The 16,778-nt window shown below is 37.7% G+C and overlaps 1 protein-coding gene across 36 annotated transcripts in view; it reads right to left on the bottom strand.

Annotated features, from left to right (window-relative positions):
• Positions 1–16,778, bottom strand: part of RBFOX1 (RNA binding fox-1 homolog 1) — a 1,299,775-nt gene that overhangs the window by 254,074 nt on the left and 1,028,923 nt on the right. The gene's annotated exons all lie outside the window — the stretch shown is intronic.

Genomic DNA, 16,778 nt, shown 5'->3' with positions numbered 1-16,778 from the left:
AGTATTAAATATGCTAATCATTCTGTTTCACAGTAGCAGAACCTCTAGCATGATTTAGGTTAAGCATGGGCCTAAGTGGTTTTGCTAGGACAAAGCCAGAATGGTCAGTACCATGCACATCAATCGCCTGTCTGAAGCCACCTTCCTGCCTACTCCAGGATTCTTACTCCCTGCAAAAAGTTGAGTGTGTGTAGGTGGGTGGAAAAGGGGAGCTCATCTATTTTAAGCAACTCTACAGATTTCACTTCCATTACATTCTAGAAAATTATAATGCTGTTAGAAAAAATGACATGTTAAGGCATTTTCAGTGTGCTAACAGAGGACATGTTTCTTTCGGCTACCTGTTTCCAAACCTTGGGGTTTTTTGGTTTGTTGTTTTGATTGAAGGTTTATGTGTTTTAATGAAAAAAATTCAAGGATTTTCAACTGAAAACTGATTCTAAAAACAGAAAACAGGAGAAAATAAGAAAACAGATGAATGCTAATTTTATATATAAAATATATATAAACACAAAATATACAATCTTATTTCTTTCACTTTGCAGAATTTTGCTGAAAGGCATGCATTACTTATGAAAAGCACATTTTGAAGGTGAACAGCATAGGTTAAAGCAAGCTAAGATAGCAATAGGTGGTCACAAAATACAGAAGTATTTCAGTCCCAGCAGTCTAACACCATCATCTCATGTTTCAGCACAGAACTGAAGCTACCGACAGTAGTGCTAGTGATTTTACTAAGGACTTGCTAAAAAGTAATTTGAAATGGGAAGAAACTGGAAACAGCTGTACCATACGGATGTATATAGGAAGCCAGCCAGAAAGATGCCTGAAAACTGGGCTACACGTTCAGGTTGAAAAAGACAATTAAAAATGGTGCAAGACAAACCAAGGTTTTGACCTCAACTACATACAATGCCTAAATGGCATATTTGACAATGATCAAAATATTCCCCGAGGCAAAAGCAGATGCCTGGTTTTGCTATGGACACGCTGCCTGGAGAAGGCAGGTCCCTGCAATGCAGTCATCAGCAATCAGTGACGTATGCTCTAACTGGATCCTGGCAAAGGTGATCTATTTAGAGCATCCTTCTGCCAAATAATTACTTCTTCCTAATGCCTAAAACTAGTTCAAAACACCACAAACAATGGTTCCTCCAAGTGCTATACAATACCAACAAACTTCAAATAGTTTCTACTTCCTTCCACACTGGCCCAACTTTCTCATCTCCCTGACCATAAATAATTCAGGGACCACTTTGGCACCCTCTTCATGGTTTATGCTATATCATATTTGATCCCTTCAAGCTCTTTTTCAAGTCTCCCATTTTCTGGCCACCTTTCCTATTCTCCAAATGTTCTCCATTTTCTCTTTCAGATTTCTCAGTGGTTTTCTGTAAAGGAAAATCCAGAACTGAGAGGATAAAGCAGTTTCCAAGCCTCCTGGTAGTTTCCACCATTCACAATAACTTCATATTGTTGTCCCTAAAGAGGCATTATAAGACCAGTACCACACATGCTCCAGAAGAGAAGGAGCTGTCATTGATTATCACTGCCTGAGGTGTTAAATGAAATACCAGCATGTAGAAAAACCTGTCCTGCATGTCTTCCCCCACCCTCCCTACCATGACTGCTGCTGTTTTTATAACTATTACATTTCCAAAAGAGTATCTTCCAAAGACTATTTCCACCTTTCTGAAAAACAATCTGGGACCAAAGGCTTTTCAAGGTCACCTTAAGCGCTATCCAAACTTGACCCCTGTCCTCAGCTGCTGAATCTGTTTCACTCTTGTAAGTAAAGCTTTAAGTACATGTAGGAGCTGTTTATGCCAACTATCAATTTCCCAGCCAACCTCTATTCTACTTAACAGCAGAACCAAAATACAACATGGATATCTTAATGACTTTTAAAGTAGAAAGTATCACATATATGAATCAAAGATGTCTACTGATCTCATACTGATATCAGTATGGTGGATGTTGTAAGAGTTTGTAGACTTTATTAAGCATCTCAGTTTATTCTAGTATATAGCAAGATTAGAAACTGCTTACAACTGGGAGAGGCCATCTTCTTCAAGCTTGTGAAACTCTTGTGGGATACTACACATTTGGTATTAACATATTTTTCTTCTGAACTTAAAATTTCTGTCTGAAAATGACATTAGCTCTTAGGAGCCAATTAAAACCTAGCTGCCATTCAAGATGAAGCTAGCTGATTGTTTCAACCAGAAACTAACAGTGATTCAGTTCCACTAAAGTTTGACTTTCTAGCCTTTTTATTTCAAATACCTAATGGTGGCAAATTTAGAGATTTCAAAGGTAAAGATAAGTAATTACAATACTGTTGACTAGAAAAGCTTCAGAATCACCTCACACAAAAAAAAAAAAAAACAGGGAGCATATTTGGGAAACAATTTGTAGGCCCAGAAAAATCCAGGCTTTCACATTATAGGCCAGTTGGTCTTACATTACTTGAAGTGCAGTATCTTGACAAACGTTGCTCTCCAAGTACATAGCCATTCTTTTTCTTCGGTTTGACCAACCAAAGTTGGTTAGTTGTCACTACTGTGCACTAATTCACCCACTGTAATATCTCACTGGCTAAAGAATGGCATGTTTAATTCATGTTTCCTTTGGAATGCTCGCATAAAGACCACTTCTCCTTTCCTTGCCTGGCCCCACAACACATCCTTTTACTACCTCAGTAACTATATGATACTTGTCAACACCTTCAAGTGCTCACTTCAGCCTATTCCTACCCAAACTACTACTGTGAACAACTGAAAGATCGGTAGCTTCTTTATATTGCCTTGAATATAAATATATACCCCTTCACCTCCTAACCACACTCAAAATTCCATCAGTGCTTTCTCCCATGGTTTCCTGATGCCAGGTAAGACTTACTATAAACTTTTAATGAAAGTTGTTTTTTTTCAGCCCATAAAACCTCCTTTTGCCAGAATACCACATGAAAATGTTGACTGGGGGATGAACTCACTGCCGAGTAGCATGATGACCAATATCCCTGTTCCTCTGCAAGTCAACTATATGTTCATACCCACTCAGACTACATAAATTTCTTTTGAAAAGAACTGTGTCTGGTACAGGGAGATCACCACCTATGACAGTAGTGCCAAAGAACACACACACTTATAAGGTATACACCTACTTAGCTCCACTTTTTCAGGAACGTGTGAAGGCAGAGATTTTTACATTGTCCTCTTCTCCACCCTTAGAAACCTTCCGATCCTGCTAAGCCTACATTGCTAGAGATACATATTTGTTTCCTGACAGCAGACAGAATGAGTTACCCTTCAGTGAATCACAAAACACATTTACTTACATAGGCAAAAAAATGTATGGTAGAGAAAGGAAACAGGTTAAAAAAAAAAAATGGAGTTAAGGAATGCCTCTGTGCCTGGACTTCCCTTTGGCTACCACAGAAATGTAAGGATCTGTCATCATCCATACATGTCATGGCACAAAACCAGGGAACAACCCGTGCACCACTACCCCCTGAAAAAAAAACCCAAGACAACAGAAACCCAAACCAAATAAAAAGCTGTAGGTGCCTTTTGACTTATCTGTGTTTTCATATGAATTAGAATGATTCTGAATCACAACCAGATTTATCTTTTTTTGTGCCAGCATTCATCTCAAAATCAAAGCAGGATAAATCTGGGAACTTCAGTTATTTAATGTGCTGGGCACTGAGCTAGGAAGAAGGGTAACATTAGTCTATCAAGAAGTCACACAGAAAATCATCTAAAGCAGAAAGTGGTGCAGCACACACAGTGATGCAAGCCACTTTCACAGTTCTATTTGTCAAGGGAGTTTCCCTGTACCCTATTGTCCTGGATACCTCTGAAAAGTTAGCTGCAGATCTGGAGGAAAATAGTATTGCTTTAACTGCCAAGAGTTGATTTTGACATGTGCACATAGGTACTTATTCACAACACCAAAGATGTGTTGCAAACATCTTCACTATTTTTGCTATGATCATTACATTGCTTTCCTTTTCTGACAGAGTTTCATACTGGCTTTTATTAATAATTCCTATTGGCTGGATAGCGTACCAAATCTATTGTATTTCCATCACTGCCTTATTTGAGAATAGACTCTTTCCCATCTCCAGGCTACTTCAGGTATCTTTCACAACCCTGCTCTTGAGTTTGTCTGCCATTTCTTAAAAAGTTGAATTAAGCCTCCAATCTATGTGAAGTTAAGCAGTTTTGAAAATTCTGTATGAAATGTAGAACAGACACCTTCAAGATCTCATGCTTGACATCACAAAGCTACACAGTCAAACTACTGAAAATGATATACATTTTCCAGTGGCATAAATGATGAGCAGTACCACAGATCTTGATTTTTAAGAATGTCAGACTATACATATGTACTTCACAAAATAAATTACTATCATACTTTCATATATCTTAATCTCAGTTCTCATTCATTTCTTCTTTTTCATGTGCTGGATAAAAGATGCCAAGAAATATGTAATTTTTCATGTGTTTTGCCAACAGGTAGGAACAGGCTCTAATCTTCCCCTTTGAGTGCACTCATTTGCAAATACAGACCAGCAGCAACAAAATAATTTTTTTCTTGCAAATCAGTAACAGACTGACTTCTAATCAATATCCACTCTTAATGAATCCCAGTGATATACCCAAGCAGTGCCATTCTAGGTCATCATCCATTTCACACAAGATTTTTGCTAGTACTTGAGCACACCAGCCTCACTCCGTATCATTTATGGTTGTTGTCTTGTTGATGCCAGCATGCACAAAACAGGATCTCAGGAATGTAACAGTGTATTCTAGAACAGACAAACCTGTCAGTGTTATCTATGAGGCTCTGTTTACATGGAGATGATAGATAGCTACATATTTTTGTTGCCAAATCCAGTCAAATGGACTTCTCTGTTGATAAAGTCAGGCTCCTCTGACTATCACAGGAAGCTATGACTTCTTCTTGACCCCGATTAGCACGCTCATTACTTATCAAAGTACAGTTTTCATTCGCTTCCCTTGGGAAAAGCAGAGTATCACTGTGAGGATCTTTCAATACAACTTCACCCCCCTAACACACTTGGGATTTGCTGACAAGTAACAGCTACTCATTCCCCTGAGTAATGTTCATATTAATAGGACTGCATGGTGAATCATGAGATGGTATTAAATCATGCCTCCTGCCTGTATAAATACATCATTCAAGCACCCTACTGTGCCAAGTGCAATGATTTGATTGCAGAAACCAGCATAGGGTAGATATCCTAAGTGAGCAGGGTGCCTTGGAGAAATAACCTCCTCAAACCCCAAAATAATAAAGACCCTACAGGACTGTAAAAGGATAAGAGAGAATTTCTGTTCACAACTGACAAATTTCATATTCTCCAGAGATAAAATATCAAGACTTGAAGGCATTCAATTTAATGTAAGCTCTAAGTCAGCTCTATTCAAAAGATCAGCAATAGTTTTTAAGTTTAGAAAAGAACTAGATGCTAGGAGAGTCTGAGGCAGGAAGGATTTGGCTGCAAGCATTAGAAGGCACAGCAGATATGAAGCTTGCCTCCAAATCTGAATACCACAAAGTTAAGAAAGCTTTTTCAATTTCTTTGCTGCTTTACATCTGAAGTCAGTTCAGTCTCATAGGTATCTCTTAATGCAATTATTTGGAGACACACTTAGTCCCAAATTCAGCAATTCGGGCACCACTCCGCTGTACTTCAGGTCGACCCAGCCAACAGATTACATGGCAGAGTACCTGCCTTCTGCCCAGAGGGGTCAGATCTCTCCTTCCCATAGCCTGAGGGTTTGTGACTGAGGCCATAACAATGTGACAATTGCTCTCCTACTCTCTACAGGTATCTTGATGCAAACAGCTAATACACAGTAAAATTACTTTGAAAGAAGAAAGTTCCATGGATTAAGCTTCAAAAAAATTCCTGGTAATACAGGAAACAGATCTTGCCTTAAAAAAAAAAAAAATAAAAATCACATCATGTGTTTTCTTTCCTCCCATCCCCCAAGACCTCTTAGACAATATTCTACTTATTCCTTATGCACTCCAGTCCTAAGTAACTATTCTACTAAACAGGTGATTTTCTTCAGCAGCCATGGTGGATACTGAATTAATAGCAAATACGTGATTTCTAATATATCTCACAAGAACTTCCTCAGGACAATGTAAACTTTTGGGGACCCTGCTATTGATCCAAATAACAGCATAGGATAGAATTAGCAATTAGGAACAGAAACCATAACAATGTTGTATCAATGCCAGATAAGAAGAGCCTTTCCTGCCCTCTACTTACAGAATCATAGAATGGTTAGGATTGGAAAAGACCTTAAGACCTTCTAGCCCAAACCCCCTGCCATGGACAGGGATGCCTCACCATAGACCATACCGCTCGAGGCTCTTTTACTTTTGGTTAATTCCATTTTATATTAGAAGGGAATAAAGAAAGTATGGCCTTTTTAATCTCATATTAATTTAGATTTTAATCAACCTTTGTCAGTGCCCTTGGATGACACCAGCCAAGGACTGGTACAGAGAAAGAAAACAGAAGAGGATTATTTGCAGCCCAGAAAGCCAACCGTATCCTGGGCTGCATCAAAAAGAGCGTGACCAGCAGGTCGAAGGAGGCGATCCTGCCCCTTTATTCTGCTCTCGTGAGAACTCACTTGGAGTACTGTGTGCAGTCCTGGTGTCTCAACATAAAAAGGACATGGAACTGTTGGAACAAGTCCAGAGGAGGGCCACGAGAATGATCAGGGGACTGGAGTACCTCCCACATGAAGATCGGCTGAGAAAGTTGTGACTGTTCAGCCTGGAGAAGAGAAGGCTGCATGGAGACCTCATAGCAGCCTTCCAGTATCTGAAGGGGGCACATAGGGATGCTGGGGATGGACTCTTCATTAGGGACTGTAGTGACAGGACAAGGGGTAATGGGTTAAAACTTAAACAGGGGAAGTTTAGATTGGATATAAGGAGGAAATTCTTTCCTGTTAGGGTGGTGAGGCACTGGAATAGGTTGCCCAAGGAGGATGTGAATGCTCCATCCCTGGCAGTGCTCAAGGCTAGGCTGGACGAGGCCTTGGGTGATATGGTTTAGAGCAAGGTGTCCCTTCCCATGGCAGGGGGTTGGAACTTGATGATCTTAAGGTCCTTTCCAACCCTAACCTATGGTTCTATGATTCTATTTCTATTTTTATTGAAATCAGTACTTCAGCTGACATTAAGGTTAGTAGTTGGATACGAGTAAGATTTTATTGCTGCAAGAAATAAGACAAGAAGTAGTCTACTTCTAAGATCCGAGATATGAGCAACTCTCCTGCAATGCAACACAAGAGGGCCAGAAACAAAAACTTTAATTCAAACTCTGACTAAGAGCCTCTTACCTTTTCTTAATGGTCATTTGTCTCTAACCAGAAGAAATACAACTCATGATACTGCTGAGTAAAAAAGCAAAACACCAAAATACACATTACTGAACACTAGGAACAAATGAAAAGAAATTTAGTATTTCTCTACAAGTTTTGACTTGCGCTGCTCAACAAACACTAACTGCACTGGAAGTTGATATTCTGTTGTTCCCACATTGCTTCTGCACATCTGTATTATAAGTGCTATAATGGATTATCTCACTGGTATTGCAAAGTCAGAAAACTGCTACATAGCTGCTTCTACAGAATTGTCAGATTTCAGGCTAATTAATGAGTCAACTGGGATTAGTGAATTCTTACAGAATTTTCAAAGGTTCTTATAATTCCCTTAATTTTTTTCTTAATGATAGGTTTCCTTTACAGCCTGCTTCCTCAGATGCTTGAGTCATCCGGTACTAGTGCATAAGTAATGGAAGCTCACAGTTTTTGTTGTCTACTAATCTATTTGGCCATTTGTGGTACTAGTAAAAAAAGCTACATTTCCCAAATTCTTATCCCCTATTGTTCATTCCTGATTAGCTTTTTAAGATCATACAAACAAAACATTTAACTATTTTCTGCTCTGCAGCCCTAATTCCTTGTAACACTATACAGATAACTAGGGTCTGCCATTTCTACAAATCAGATGCTACCTGCTGTAACTCAGTCATAAATCTGTGAAAATAACTTTCCCTTAGTGTTTCCAGAAAGCACTTTGAAATTTCATTTTCTGCTGAAAGTGGGCACACACCACTTGTATAATCTTAGTGCAAATAAGCACTTAAAACTGTTCTCAAGCAAAATGAAAAAGAACATGATGATGGGAGAAAATGCATATAACCTGTACGATGCATGAAGTTCACAGCAAAGCCAAGGATAACCTAATTAGTGGAAGTCAATAAACTATGTTGGTCTACCATGGCAGAAATTCTGATCCCGTTTTTTTTTCTCCCATTAAAATCCATCTCTGCATTACATACCAGGAAAAAGCCTATGAATAATCCATTTCCACACATGCACTTGAAGACAGCTGCATGCTTGTTTGGCTGTATGCAATCACACAGGTTTGTTTATAACGAGCAGTACCTAAGAGACACACCTTAACAAAGCATTTTGAGATAAACATTAGCTGGAAAAAAACCACAAACAAAACAAAACCCAAACAAAAAAAAAAAAAAAAAAACCCACGAACAAAATCACAATTCCATCATCACCCTTCAGTGGGTTTCTGGAAACATCTTTTTCAAAGTGTTCAAAGTTAAAACAGCATTACCCCCGCATTCCTCCTTTAGTTAGGAAACTGCATTTACAAGCTCCTGTTGGAGTTTCCATTTTTTATATGTTAGTGCGGAGTCAAAACTGCAAGTGTAATCCTTCAAATCTATTGAGCAATATTTATCAACACTAGAAGGAACAGATTTGAAAACCCTGTTTTTCATTCACATCTTCTGCTGCTGATGCACATAGATAGGTGAGAGGGAGTTGAAGTACTTCTGACAAATTTCTTGCACAAAAAAAGTGAGGAATTTTCCTTCTATGCTAAAAACTGAATGCCATTTTGGAAAATGGCATTTAAATAAGCACCCAGAACATCAGTCCTACATGACAGTTAATAATGTGGACTTTTCTGACTAATTATGCTTACTACACCTTTTTTTTTTCTCTGAATTCTGTTAAATATATACAAGGGGTAGATTAGCTTATGTTAAAACTATATTAAACAACTTTATTCAAAGGAAAACCTGTGTACATAAACCCACCGCAGTACACGATTAACACGATTTCAAAGGATGTATACATGTAAGAAACAGCTAGAGGCAACTGTAGCTCTGTGCTGGTATACAGTGGCTGCTCAACAGCCATCAAAATACTACAAACTCATGCTCTCTAGCATTTTAATAGGTGACTTTCTGCAATGATAAAAGCTACAGAAGGTCTGGTCTCATTTCATTTTTGAGGCAAAACCAATCATATACTGTGCAGTTGGAATTTTTCAGTGTTTTACCTTCATTCATTCAGAGTGAATACAGTGGACATCAGCATTAGGTAAAGAGAGTTAGAACAACTGACAGGTACATTAAAATAAAGCAAAGAAATTCAAAACAGGAAATAAAACAAGCACTCTTCCAACAGGAAATCCATCTGTAGAAGAGTCAAGTTCTACAGTGCTGTCTCCCTGCTCGTACAGAACAATTTCCCTTGGCAGGGGAGTACCAACGGTTGCTCTGCCCTAACACCTGCGAGAGTAAAAGCAGTTTGAGCATTGCTCTCCCCAGCTGATGCTCTAGCAACAGTGCAAACTTGTTCTCAAAAATAATTCAAGTTAATGAATATTTTTTCTGTAAGCGGTAAGAGTTCATTGGCAGCTGTTCCAGTAATAAATGAAAGTTAATATACATTTCTGATTTTTCTATTAGCATTCACAACTCAAGAGCATTATTTCAATATCAAATGTATGGTAAAATCAATTTAGTAGTGGCAAAATCAACTTAACCCATATATTATAAACTAGAAGTACACTATAAAATAAAAACTGCCATAGGTCATTGCTTATTTTTTAACAGAATAGCATTTATTCAAGCAAAATAAAAGATTATTGTGCAAATATTAGACAGCTAATTACATAATGTACCTTTACAAAATTATGTAATATGAATGCAGCTTATTTCCCTGTTTTCTGTTTGAAAAATAGATTGTTTAATAACCCATCAAAGCTATCTGTAAACCAAAGAAACAATAGAGCAGATGTTGACTGTTGTCTTATGCCTCATAGACATAATTAAATACAATGAAACACTCACGCACCCAAATAATAGAGGACAAACAAATACAAAAATGGTACTCTATAAATATAAACCTCATTTACTGGGCACCTGTCTTGCATTAATCTGTGATATTTAAGCCAATGATGAAAATGGAAAAGAAGGTTTTTATCTGGCATCAGACTACAGAACAAACTACAAACACAAAATTCCTCTCAGCATTAAGTAGCCTTAACTTATAGAGCACCAATTCTACAATATTGACTTCCACAGAGTTGGGAGGGAACCATGTTTTGTATTGTAACAAAGCCAGGACAGGCAGTCATATTTTCCGTAAGCAAAAGCTACATGAATCAATGACTCTGAATGATCCCAATAGACTAAAACTACTGTGCCTTCTGTGTAATAAAAGTCCTAAGGTTCCCATGGAAAGCCAGATTCCCTTTAACTGCAAAACACGTTCCCTGTAATTATTTTCCACACCCACCTCACCCCCCAACCTTTGCAAGAGTAATGGAAATTAAAGATGAAATTCTCTAAGTACTAAACCACGTGTTTATTTTCTAGAAGCGTGCAATAACATCGTTTAATACTTTACTTCACAACAGAATCTGAGAGCTTTTCTCGAAACCACCCTTATCTTCGTTTCTATAATCAAATGCAGATACATATTTTCTTCAGTAAAATCAATACCAATCCACTATCTAAAAAGAATCATTATGTAAATTAACACAAAATTACATACCCAATCCAATAGTTACTATTATGAAACAAAGTTTCCAGACAAAAAACCTTGAAAATTAACGCATTTATTGCAAAAGAACATGGAAGCACATTTCTGCTAATTAAAAAAAAGCTTGATTTTAAAAGGATAAATGCTTTAATAAGTGTAATTAATGTTTTTATTTTAGATAAAGAATACAAAATTCCTTTGTTTACTGCAAACATATTTGCCTTTACACTTTCTTTCTGAGAAACAGAATAATGTGATCTGCATCTCATTATGTTAAAAAAGCCATGCTAGCCTCTTTCCACAGACAACACCATAAAGCATAAATACCAAATGGAAAACAAATGGAAGTATAGAGCCACTGTGAAGCAAACCAGTCAACCCTAAAACAGCTGAGAGAGATCTCATCCAGTAGTTCATTCGTTCTTTATAGAAATTAAAATATTCCTAGGTGAATCAGATTAAAAACAAGAAAAAACACCACCCTCAGTACCTGTGAAGGGTTGTAAAGCACTAAATTCCTTCTATTTATGAAGGCAGCACCCACCACATTGAGCAAAACAACTCAGCATGCTGGGACCCTTTTCCCTGAAATTCCTTTATTAACACAATCTGGCTCTGCTAGTGAACAAAAGCAGCAGTGCAGGGTGTATAAATCATTAATACTATACCATGCAATGGCTGACTTTCCTGTGTGAGCTGGAAAGCCTTCCTGCAAAACAGGGATTTTGGGGTTGGAACTGGCTGCTATGAAATGTACTTCATCATTCTCTGTGTTTGACGCTTCCCAATAGCTTTGTACTTTTCCTCTCCTTTTTCTTCCCCAAGCCCAGAAACTGCAATAGAAATTTATTGGATTTTATGTCTGCAAATAAAGAGAAAAGAAGGAAAGAAGCAAGCAAGCTTATTTAGAAGTGCAGTCCTTTCCCCCTTATTTAAAAACTGGCTGTGTTCAAATAAAATCTACTATTATTAAATAAATTTTGAATTTTTAAAGTGCTTAGTTTACCACTTTAAACTGAAAAAAAAACAACTGAAAAAAACTACTGAAAGTTAGGTTAGTCTTAACAACAATAACAAAAAAAATCAACTACCACTAAAAAGGTGATTTCTCTACAAATTTTCCAAAGCAACATCCAGGTATGAGGAAATCCTGAAGTTAAGCTCTATCTGTGTATTTACTTTAGGTGTACCAAAAATCTTTCCACAGAGCAACAGGCAGTTTCACACGCATGCGCCAAGCATAGTTTTCTAAGAGGTGCTGGAAAATACGGTAGCAATGGGAAAGGAAAAATAATCCAAAACTACTGGAATTGCACTCCTGTATTTCTGCAGCAACACACACTGAGCTTGGATAGGGAACATCTAGACTACTCACCTTGCCCCTGAAGTATATACAACACAACGACAACAAGGTTGAATGTTTTTCCAAACTATATAATGAAATAGCAAGTCGTCTTCATAAAACATGCTGTACTAAAATATTCCTTTGGGGACTAGACTTCAAAAAACTGAAGAGTATGACACAGAGAGCAATGCTGAAAAGGTAGCCTGAAACCATAAGCTAACCATCAGGAAAAATAACAGATATTATAAAGGTAACTAAGGGTACAATCAGTCTTTCAGCTGGGCCATAGCAGCATCATCGACAAACGAATTTGTTGCCATCTACGTGGCAAATATTTGAGACACTTGGAATGCAGCTTTGCAAAACTGAATGAGCTGAAGTCAGAACAAGGTAACATTCTAGTGTCCCGTTTTACACTTCCACAGCTATCCAGCAGACTAAAGATTACAAGAATAAGCCTGCAATGCATGCACAAGTCCCTCTGCATTACACAATAACGACATTCTGAACGGAAATAAATGAAGCCCCTGCAGTGCTATTCTGTCAGCTTTTGAAAGTAAATAACTTCACTTCTGACAAGAGAGAGACATTTTTTTTCTTCCTCCTGCCACAGAGCATTAATTGAGCAATGCAGCCACGTAACATCCCAGAGATAACCCTAACACATGATGAGAAAAAAAAAAAGCTTAAGAAAGGAGAGGACAGTCACTGGATATAGGGGCTGCCTGACTTCACCCCCAAATTTTCACACTAGCTCTCTTCTGAGATCTATATTCTCTAGGAGAACTTTTAACCCGTTTTTTTTTGCCTCCCTCTGTAATGAGTATTGAAACTTATTTCAAACAAACACTTTAAATTCACAGTGTCTTAAAAAAAACAGTGCCATCATGAAAACATAACCTTGTTTGTGATGAAAGTTTCATGCCAATAATCAATATGAGTAATTAACTATTTAATGAATAGAAGTCTTACTGGCCACAGGACAGGTAACGCAGGTAGCATAAAAGAAAAGGTTATGAGAAGCAAAATAAAAGCAGTCTTCAAAATGAAATAATAATAGTAATGATAGTAGTAATAATAATAATGTTAGTGCAAATCAGCAAGGAACTGAGGCAAGGTATATGAGAACCACAGATACATCTCACAAATCTTTATGAGATGATATTGTTAAATTTATGCACAGTTAGAAAAAAAAGCATATTCAAGTTGTTACAGATAGAAACACCAACAATTTTTGGTGTGTTTTGATATAAAGGGTCAAAAGGTAAATTTAAAAAATTATCTAAGATGAAAGCACTTGCATTCTTACTCATGAGCATCTGAACATCTGAAGTATTTCTATTCTGAAGTACCACACACCTTCTTTCCGTATCTAGGGGAAAAAATAAAAGTCAGTGACTCACTGTGAACAAAAAATAATTCACTGAATGCTTCAGTTCTTACTACAGTACCTAATTTTGATTCTGCACGTGTTCAACACAACGAGAACGAGCAGGATCAAAACACAATGAGATCTCTCCACAGCTGGAGCCTGCTATAGTGCAAAAGACCAAAGGCCCAACTACAACTACTCAGAGCACTACAGACATTAGATATGCTATTTTTTCTAATTAAATTCACTGGGCTACTGCACTGACAGAGAAGGAGGGGAAGCAAAATATAAAAGAAGTCAATGGTGCTGCACTAGGCAACTCAAAGGTAAATGAGCAATGCTAGCAAAGAAATGACAGGAGTTCCTCAGGAGAGCTCTTGTACTATACATCACACTTTAAACCTGATAAATCAATTGCACATACACCTTTAAAAGGCAGGAAGGCTTGAAGGATTCTTAGAGGGTGTTGATTTCTGCTTTCCACTAACACTATTCTAACTCTATAAAGGAAGGTGATAAATTCTAGTGTCACAATTTCCATCACTTTCATTTATCCTACCTATTAAATACTTAAAAAATACCTCAAACATAATTAACATGATAATAGTACTTATTTACCAGTTCAGAACTGCACTCACTGAAAGCAAAAATCTTCATCATCTAGTACTGCATGGCTACTGGTCAAAAATCTAAACAAACAGAATGAAATAGCGACCAGTTGCCCTGAGAAAGCCCCTGCTTACAAAACTGCCACAAACCTTCCTTGGCATAAAGAACCACACCATATACATTTTTCAGAAAATAACCATCCACACACATATCTAGCAAGTATGAATGAAGAGTGACAACTTACGAAGAGCTCACAACAAAAAATCCAGCCATCGCTTTTCAGCTGAAGTGTTTTAAAATGTTCAAAGAGCCCTGTTATAAAAACAATGATTCTAAGCCAAAAATATTCACCTGCGTTTGCCACGTGGAAGCTCCTTTGCAACTGCTCTGGCTCTTACAATCCAAAGCAGCAAGAAACCTTCTTAACCGATTCTGGTTGGCTGAAGGGGTTTGGTGGGGGGTTTGGTTTGCCTTTTTTTTTTCATTCCCCCTCCCCCCCCCTCCCCTTTTCTTCTTCCAGTATTTAGAGCGGGGAGCACTTAACTAAAGCACCTCCTCTTGCTATTGTGAGAAGAGACTGACTTTGTTTGACAAGCTGTCGTTAAATGCCCCAAACAAGCTTTCATTCAGAATGAGTACTGCTATAGCACTTGATCTCTAAGCCACTTCTCATTAGTGTTTGGAAAACAACAAAACAGCTCTTGTGAGAAAAAAAAGATTTGTCAACATGTAAATTTGTCTTGAATCAGAGGTGGAGCCTCGAATACCAACTTCGAAGTTTATTGGTGAACGCAAAACCATCTTATTCATCCCCTAATTAAGATAAACAGCACATCAAGATATCATTCCTTACTTCTGCATTAACCATACTTCGGGACTCAACAATTACACTCCCACCTGGAGGTCAGTTTCATTCCCACAGAATTCCCAGAGTGCCACACTGCCCCCCCAGGTGCACATACAGCCACACTGTACAGTCTGTAGCATGGCAATTCTTTTATTTGTTTTAACAGCACTATGATTTATCTGCCAGAGTACAGTTTTTTACCCTACACATATGAATAAACAAGCACTGTTTCTCTTGAGGCAGGGAAGCTGGTTAAATGAGTCAGAAAACCCTGAAAAGATTGCCTACCCTCGGTCCATCAGCTACTGGACAATTATTCAAGGCCCAGCTGTAAGAAAAACAGATGGTGGGTGAGCATTAGTAACACGGACTTCTTTTCACTCATGCAGTCATAAGTAGAGGTTGTATGTTCTCACATGAAAATTACCATGAAATAGCAGACTGAGGAACAAAATTGTGCAGACTCCAATTTATAAGTGAACAGATGCCTGAAATTTTCATGAGCTAAGGTCAGATTAACTGATCTTACAGGAGAGCCACAGAGCGAACGAGTACTATAAATGGACTAGTAAAGAAAGGCAGTGTTCTCATGATAAACAGTGTCATCATAAAACATCAGTTACTGAATTCAACTAACATCCCTGCTCCTTTGAAGGCTCACTGAAGTACAAAATGCAAAAGACACATTCAGAACTGCAACTGTAATGGTGACATTCAGCGACTGGTGTGCTTGTGCTCTATAAAAGGGGTAAACTGTAGGCAGGAATTGTCCATCCATTCTAATTCTTTACATAACTTTAGCACAAAGATAATCTGTTCTAATCCTTATTCCACTATTGATGCTATTGACTACATCAACTGAAAAGGCTACCAAATAAATCAACATTGAATTAAGCCATGAAGAAAGAATTTGATAAAAAGTGTTTCAGTCTCCTATAAATCATGAGATCCAGAAGCATGACATAAGTAACTGAGTGAGGAATTCATCTTTTCTCTATAGCCATAATGTTTAAGGCCCAAACAGAATTACACGAATTTACCATGTAAGCACTAATGGAATAACTGGGGTAGAGACGGGGAGTTTGTTGGGGTTTGTTTTGTTTTCATGGTGGATTCTTTTCACCATTGATACAAGAGCTGTACCTTGAACTACTTTCTTGTTAAAGACAGGAAAGGGTGATATTGAAGTTTCAGTTCAATTGTTTTAGATCTGTGAATGTCCACTATGAGCAATTGCTCCATTTAAGAGGAATTACCCTTTGTACAAACCACTTCACTATTTAAAACAAAGCACATCTATCATCATTAAACAGAAAGAAAAAAGTACCAGTTTTAAAATAATGACAGCAGCACTGTACAGAATGACATGGAATATTATATGATCCTTCAAAACCACAGATGACTTTGTTACTTTATTCAGAAAATAACAGCTAAATAACCCTATGTTCAGGCAAGTATCTGTCACAGGGAAACATCAGTTACCAGAATTAAGCCTCCATTAATACATGCTAAATCCCAATTTACAAGCGGTCAAAAATCTGCTGCAAAAATTACTTCCCGCTAGCACTTGATTTAAGCTTGTGGTCAGAAATTATTTCTTGCATTGATATGTACTAATAAGGAGGAGAAAATATATGTATTTAGCTGTTGCTAACACCATAAATATTACCGAATGATAGAGTACAC

This window comes from Neopsephotus bourkii, unplaced genomic scaffold (genome assembly GCF_033783945.1).
Source record: "Neopsephotus bourkii isolate Nb327-2 ecotype Australia unplaced genomic scaffold, CSIRO-AGI_Nbou_v1 NB_940, whole genome shotgun sequence".
NCBI classification, from domain to species: Eukaryota; Metazoa; Chordata; class Aves; order Psittaciformes; family Psittacidae; genus Neopsephotus; species Neopsephotus bourkii.
Note: the sequence above shows the minus strand (reverse complement) of the source record. Positions and strands in the feature narration are given on the sequence as shown.